The sequence below is a fragment of the Condylura cristata genome, unplaced genomic scaffold (assembly GCF_000260355.1).
Source record: "Condylura cristata isolate star-nosed mole 26May11 unplaced genomic scaffold, ConCri1.0 scaffold00048, whole genome shotgun sequence".
Taxonomy (NCBI): domain Eukaryota; kingdom Metazoa; phylum Chordata; class Mammalia; order Eulipotyphla; family Talpidae; genus Condylura; species Condylura cristata.
Window position 1 is genome coordinate 917,473 of NW_004567149.1, and position 7,137 is coordinate 924,609.

The window sequence follows — 7,137 nt, forward strand, 5'->3', positions numbered from 1 at the left end:
TAGGGAAGCTCCATGTTTAGCAGTTTGAGGAACCTCCAAACAGTTTTCCATAGTGGTTGTACTAGTTTGCATTCCCTATTATGACTTTGTAATAGAGTTTGAAGTCTTGACATGTTATACCATCGTTCTCCTCAGTTTTAGTCAAATAGCTTAAGCTATTTGAGTTTTTTGGGAACTCCATATGAATTTCATCACTATGTGTTCTATGTCTTTGAAGAATGGTATCAAGATTTTTATTAGAATAGTGCAGATTGGTTTTCATAGTATGGCCACTTTTATAATGTTAATTATTCTAATTCATGAGCAGAGGATGGCTTTCCATTCCTTTGTATTTGCTTTATAAGGTTCTTTGTATAAGTCCTTTTCCTATTTTGTTAGGTTCTACCCAAGTCTTGCAAGTCTTGTTTTTTTGTTTTGTTTTGTTTTGTTTTTTTTCAACTCAAGGGATGGTTTTCTTGATTTCCTCTTTTTCAGATTGTGTATAGGAAGGCTGCTGACTTTTGAGTGTCAATTTTGTATTCTGCTACTTTACTAAACTGGTTGATTGTTTTTATTAGTTTTTCTGTGGAGTTTGTATGTATATTATCATATCATCTGCACATAGTGATAGATTTACTTATTTTTTCCCTATTTAGATCCTTACATGTCTTTCTCCTACCTTATTGCTCTGGCTACGACTTCCAGTATTATATTGAAAGGCAGAGGCGAGAGTGGATGTCTTTGTCTGTGCCCGATCTTAAAGGAAAGGCTTTAACTTTTCACCACTGAGAATAATATTGGCTGTGGATTGGTCATATATGCCTTTTATCATGGTAAGATAAGTTCCTTCTATCTGGAGAATTTTGAGGGCCTTCATCATAAGTGGATGTTTCACTTTGCCGAATGCTATCTCAGCATTTGAAATGATCATGTGATCTTTATTTTTCTTTTTGTTGATGTTTTGGATTGCATTAATTAATTTTCAGACATTGAACCCTGCTTGTGCCTCTGGAATAAATCCCACTGGATTGTGGTGTATTATCCTTTTGATGCATTGTTGGATTCTACTGGGGAGGATTTTGTTGATGATTTTTCTTTCCATCAGTGTTCGTGAGGAAGATTGGCCTGTAGTTTCCTTTTTGTGTGTTATCTTTGTTTGATTTTGGTGTTGGTGCAGTGTTGGCTTCATAGAACACATCTGGTTGTATTGCTTCTTTATTTTTTGGGAAGAGTTTATGGAGGATGGGCACTTATTCATTTCTGAATGTTTCATTTGGGAAGCCATCTGGTCCTCGGCTTTTGTTTTTGGGGTGCGCTCTGATTACTGTTTCAATTTTGCTGTTTGTAATAGGCCTGTTTATGTGTTCTGTTTGTTCCTTATCAAAACTGGATGATTTTATCATTCTAGGAGTTTGTCCATCTCTTCTAGATTGTTGAACTGTTTGCATATATATGTTCATAGTAATCTCTGAGTATTCTTTTGATTTTTAATGAGTTTGATGTAATTTCTCCTCTTTTGTTTATGATCCTGTTTGTGTTTTTTTCTGCTTTTTTTTTTGTAATCCTGGCTAGGGGTTTGTTTATTTTGCTTATTTTTTCAAAACAAAATCTTTTGGTTTTGTTGATCTTTTTGGATTCTTAAAAAATTTCTATTTTATTTATTTCTGGTTTGATTTTTACTATTTGCCTTCCTCTGCTGGTTTTTGGGGTTTTGGTTATTCTTTATCTGGTTCTTTCAGATGGGAGATTAATTTGTTTCTTTAATTCTGTCTTGTTTTTTGATATGTGCTTCTTGTGCTATACACTTTTCTGTTATTACTCTTTTTGTTGTTTCTCATACATCATTGAAATTGGAATCCTCATTGTCCATCAACTCAAAATAGTTTTTAATTATTTCTTTGATCTCTCTTTTTTTTAAGATTTATTTATTTATTCATACAGAACTGGGGTACAAGCCAGAAATGCAGAGGGTGAGAGGATTTACCAGAGACAGAGTGGGGAGCAGAACAGGCAGATGGACGAAGTACACTGCTGAGGGGAACAGCGGGCAGGTCAGGAGAGGTCTGCCACACCATGTGGTAACCTCTGGGGCAGGCGGGGATCGAACTCATGCTGAAGCGGCTTTAGCTTCTTAGTGCTGTGCTTTAACCCGCTGCGCCACCAGGGAGGGCCCTTGATCTAGTCTTTAACCCAGTAGTATGAATTGCAATCCCATGAGATAGGAGGGTTCCTTGTTTTCTTTTCATGATTTATTTCTAGTGTGATATCCTTATGAATGGAGAAGATATTTGGAATGGTTTTGATTTTATGTGTTGATGTTTGTCTTGTAGTCCAGTATGTGGTCAATTCTGGAGAATGATCCGTGTGCACTTGAGAAAAATGCGCATGCAGGCTTTTTCAGGTGCGGTGTTATATAGATATCTGTTAAGCCCATGAGGTCTAGGGCGTTATTTATTTCTCTAGTGTAGCATCTTTGTTTATTTTTGTCTTGTTTATCTGTCCATTTTTGTGACAGGGTATTGAAGTCTCCTACTACATATGTACATATGTATTTTCTCTAATTTGATTTCATATATATGCTCCTTCATTTGGCAAGTGTAAGTTAATGAGTGAATGTTATATCTTCCTGAAATATTATTCTCTTAATCATAATGTAGTGTCTGTCTGTCTCTTTTCACCTTTTTTTAGTTTGAAGTCTGTTGCATCTGATATAAGTATAGCTGTTCTTGCATTCTTTTGTTTTCCATTCGCTTGTAGGACTTTTTTCCAGCATTTTACTTTGTCTATGCTTATCTTTTGTAGCTAAATGTGTTTTCTGAAGACAGAAAATTGAAATTTGTTTTTAATCCTGCCTGCAACTCTGTGTCTTTATGTTGATGGGTTTAGTCCATTTGTATTTAGAGTAAATATTGATACATTGGCATCTGTTTACTGTTTTGCCTTTTTTTTTTTACTCCTTGCTTTATTCTGTTCTTATTCATTCCTGTATTAACTTTGGCTTTAGGACTTTTTATAGATTTTTTTTTTTGGAGCAGAAGTTTAGTCGTAATTGCTCTCTGGAGTTTCTGTTTGTCTGAGAAGGTCCTTATTCTTTCTTCAGAGAGAATGAAGAGCTTAGCAGGGTATAGTATTCTTGGTTGGCATTTGTTGTCCTGGAGTTTGTTGAATATGTCACTCTATTCTCTTCTTGCCCACAGTGCTGTTTTCTTAAGATTTATTTATTTATGTATGCAAGAACTGGGATACAGATCAGAGGTGCAAGAGGGTGAGATGATTCACTAGAGACAGAATGCAGAACAGGAGAATCGACTGAAATACACTCTGAGTGAAGAAGTAGCTGAGACAGGAGAGGTCTGTTCTGCCGTGTGTCAGCCCCTGGCAGGGATTGAATCATGCTGTATTGGCTGTGAATGGCTCATAGTGCTGCCGGTTTACCCTTGCACCAACAGGGCAGCCCAGTGCCACCAGTGTTTCTTCAGGAAGTCTATTACCAACCAACCTCTTTGGTTTTTCTTTCTAGTCTATTTCCCCTCCCTTTTCAAATCCATGAATCCATGATTTTTGTCTTATCTTGGACTCTTGAATACTTTATTTTTTGTCCTTCTGTAGTTTTCCTTTCATTGTTTTAATTTGGCATTCTTCTCACTTCTTGTATGTCTATTTTCATTTCCTCCTTCATATTGGAGAAGTTCTCTTCGAGTATCTCCTTGAGTAGTTTTTTGTTTCCTTAGTCTGTATGCTCTTCTTTGGGGATCCTTATAACTTTTATATTTCCTTTTCTCATTTTGTCAGTTCTCACGGTGTTTCTTCATTCTTCTATTTTGCTTCCTTTATTGGTTCTTTTTATTTCTGGATCTTTTAGATTACTGACTCTGTCTTCCATTTCATCAATTCTGCGTTTGTTGCTTTTCCCAGAATTTTTAGTACCTCCATTAATCATTTCTTATCCTGCGTTTCTTTCATTTCCTTCTTTAGGGTCTAATTACATTCTTCAGCTCATTAATTACTTTTCTCATTTTGTTCTTTTCCTTTCTGTCTTTGTTATGTTTTTGAATCATGATGATTTTAATTTTTCTATGAAAGGCAAAGATTTACTTCAAGGTCATAGGAGGCTGATTTTCTTTTGTGGTGCATCCTTCCCCTAAGAGGTTGCTTGTTTGTATTTTCCCTTACCCCTTTTGTTTGTTTTCTAGTATGTTCCCGGCCCTGGTGCGCTGTATTGCCCATGTGGGCGAATGTCTCTGCGGGATGCCGCTTCTAGGGTGCTGGTGACTGCAGGCCAGACCTAGTCCGGCACTACGACGCCAAAACTCCACGAAGGTAGTGATGCCATGGGTGTGCCTTGTGGATCTGTCCCTGAGGATCCCCTTCCTCTGTCTTTGTTCAGGTCCAGAGGATATTAGTGGGGTCCCTGTCTGCACCCCCCCTCGTAACAGTTGTGCAGGGGCTGTGCCCACTCGCAGTGCTCACTGCTCCCCTGCCGGGAACCTGGCTGTTCCTAGTTCCAAATCACAGGAAAGCACAGGCACACTCCTCACTTGCTTTTCTGCTCTCCTGCTGCCGAGCTTACCCTCCCTTGGTTCCAGAGAGGAGTCCTGAGCTCCCTTTCTTGCAAGTCCCCACCCTCCATTACATCTTTTCTAAATTCTTTAGGCCTCAGTTTTCTCCACTGCAAATGGAAGTTGGACTTTGTGATAGGGCCGTTGTGACATCAGAGAGTCCACACGGAGAAGCAGACTCACTGCCCACCCAGTGGCCACCTGCGGATGCTGATGATGACAACTTAACCATGTTCTCGTTCCTATGACCCAGAAACTCATGGGCCTTCCTTATCTCTCCCTTCAGTAGCTGGGACACTGGCTCAGTTCACATCCCCTCAAGCCAGGTTCATGACTCTGAGTCAGAGAACAGCGAGAAAACGGGGAGGATTTGGGTGAATCACATATTTCTGCTGTGTGAGCACAATGAGGATAGTGTCTTCTCTCCTCATTTATTTGCAGCCTCGCTGTTGTGCTTCCTGTGAGTTTGAGTGAATGTGTGACGATGCACAGCCGCCACCACAGAGTCACAAGGAATGGCATCACTGCCCTCTGAACCCCCTGTGCCCTACCTGTTCACCCCTCCTTCACAACAGCCCCTAAAATCCCTGACATTTTTCCTGTCTGGAATTTCCCCTTTCCCAGAGTATGCCACATTTTCTGACTGATTTCTTTCACTCAGTAATGTGTTCACCTTTACTTTTTATTTTATTTTTGCACAGAACTAGGGTGTAGTCCACAGGTGCAGAGCAGGAGGGGTGAGATGATTTCTTGAGACAGTGGGGAGCAGAGGAGGCAGTTCAGCTGAAAGACATTGCTGAGGGGAGCAGTGTGTGAGAAAGGAGAGGTCTGCTGGGCCAAGTGGGTCAGCTCCCTGGCTGGGAATTGCAAGTGAGGGGAAATCTGAAGAGAAAGCATCTCAGAATAAGGAGACTTTGCATTTGAGGTCTTTGAAACATGTAAACTACACTAGTGACCACCAAAATTATAACAGACTAGGAATGCCTAGGAAAAGTGAGGTAGAAAGAAAATAAAAAACCTTAAAAAAAAAAAAAACTGCAGAAAAAATTGCTGTTCCCACTGTCCTGAGATCCACAGGTTAAAAACCTACCACTCCAAGCCCAGGCACCTACTGCCATGAGGTTTACTAATTTTTCCCAAGCATGAAAATCCCCAAGTTGTCTTTCCACAGTTAGGGGATATGGGAGGTGTCCTGGATAACTGGGAGGCCACGGGGGCAGTCAGGCCCCGAACTGCGAGCTCCTACAAGGCTCAGAGCTACAGGGGACGCTTCTCAAAGTTCTTCCAAGCTAAAGAGACACAGTAGATGAAGAACTCAAAAGTTTTATTTTTCATTATAGCAAAAAGCCAGGCCCCGTCTCCTGGGGCGTCTCTCTGGCGCCCTCCAGTGGCAGATCCCGCAGTCCGTCAGCTTGGACCTCGGGACCCAGCCAGGAGAGTGACCTTCAACCCCCAATCCACCCCTGGCGCCTCAGACCCTCCTGGCTTGTCACCTGCCAAGGATTAGCTAAAAGCATCCACTAAACACTTAAGGCAAAGTCAGGATCTGGGATCACTGGAAACAGGGCAGAGACACTTCCCTAGAACTGAACCCTAGGAGGAGTTGACCTGGCAGGTTCGCTGCGCAGCGTAATGCCAAGGGGGTCCCCATGAATGACATGGCAGTTGGAGAGGAGAGCGGGTCACTGTGCCTCTCACTGAAATCACAGCCTGCGGGTGACTCCTGGGGGAAGTGACAGGACAGCTACAGTAAACAACTTGGGGAGCCCCGGGACACTGTAGAGCACGGGCTGCTCATTCCTGTCTCAGGGGTGTGAAGCTCTGACAGTGGCAATCGGGACTCTCCCTGGCCACCTGGCTCCCTGTCCACGGTGAAGAGACCCGCTCTGGGTGCTTAGCTGGGCAGGGGGATGCAGCCCTCCCTGGGACATGAAGAGGGTGGGACGAAAGGGACCTTCGATTTGTGCTGGGGGTTGTTGGGGGGCACAGGCCAGAGGGGCAGGGGTGGTGGCCCACCAGGACTCAGCCCACCCCCCTGCAGTGCTGCGCTGCTGGCCGGAGACCAAGTTGAGCAAGTAACACCAGTGGCTTGGGATCCCCACGCCTTCCTTTCTCAGTGATGCGCAGTCGTCAGGTTTCTCCTCAGGAAACGCGGCCCAGAGCCTGTCGGTCACCCAGCCTCTGGCAGACACTATTTCAGGGCCAGCACACTGGACAGGCATGTGACCGAAGAGTTCTGTGTTTGAGCTGGGACTGGTCTCTCCAAGGCCTCCCTTTTGTACAGCACGTTAAAGCGCAGCACTGTGAAGCTACCCACAGCCACTGTGCATGAGCTCGATCCCCAGCCAGGGGGTGACCCACATGGCGCAGCTGACCCGCCCGCTGCTCCCCTCAGCACTATATTTCAGTAGAGCTGCCTGTTCTGCTCCCCACTCTGTCTCTGGTGAATCCTCTGGCCCCCCGCACCTCTGCCCTGAACCCCAGTTCTAGCAAGCATAAAGAAATAAATATTTAAAAGAAAATTGTGCCTTACCAGAGACATTTTATGGGGGTGGAGTGGGGAGTGGGATCAAAAATGGGGGTGTGGGTGCACAGAACT

The 7,137-nt window shown here is 43.2% G+C and overlaps 1 long non-coding RNA gene across 1 annotated transcript in view; it reads left to right on the forward strand.

Annotated features, from left to right (window-relative positions):
• LOC105854525 overlaps window positions 1-5,336 on the forward strand; it is a 27,113-nt gene extending 21,777 nt beyond the window's left edge. The window contains exons 2-3 of the long non-coding RNA XR_001146188.1: window positions 4,173-4,299; window positions 4,980-5,336. This is a non-coding gene — a long non-coding RNA (uncharacterized LOC105854525). The remainder of the gene's footprint in view (window positions 1-4,172; window positions 4,300-4,979) is intronic.
• The last annotated feature ends 1,801 nt before the right edge of the window (window positions 5,337-7,137 follow it).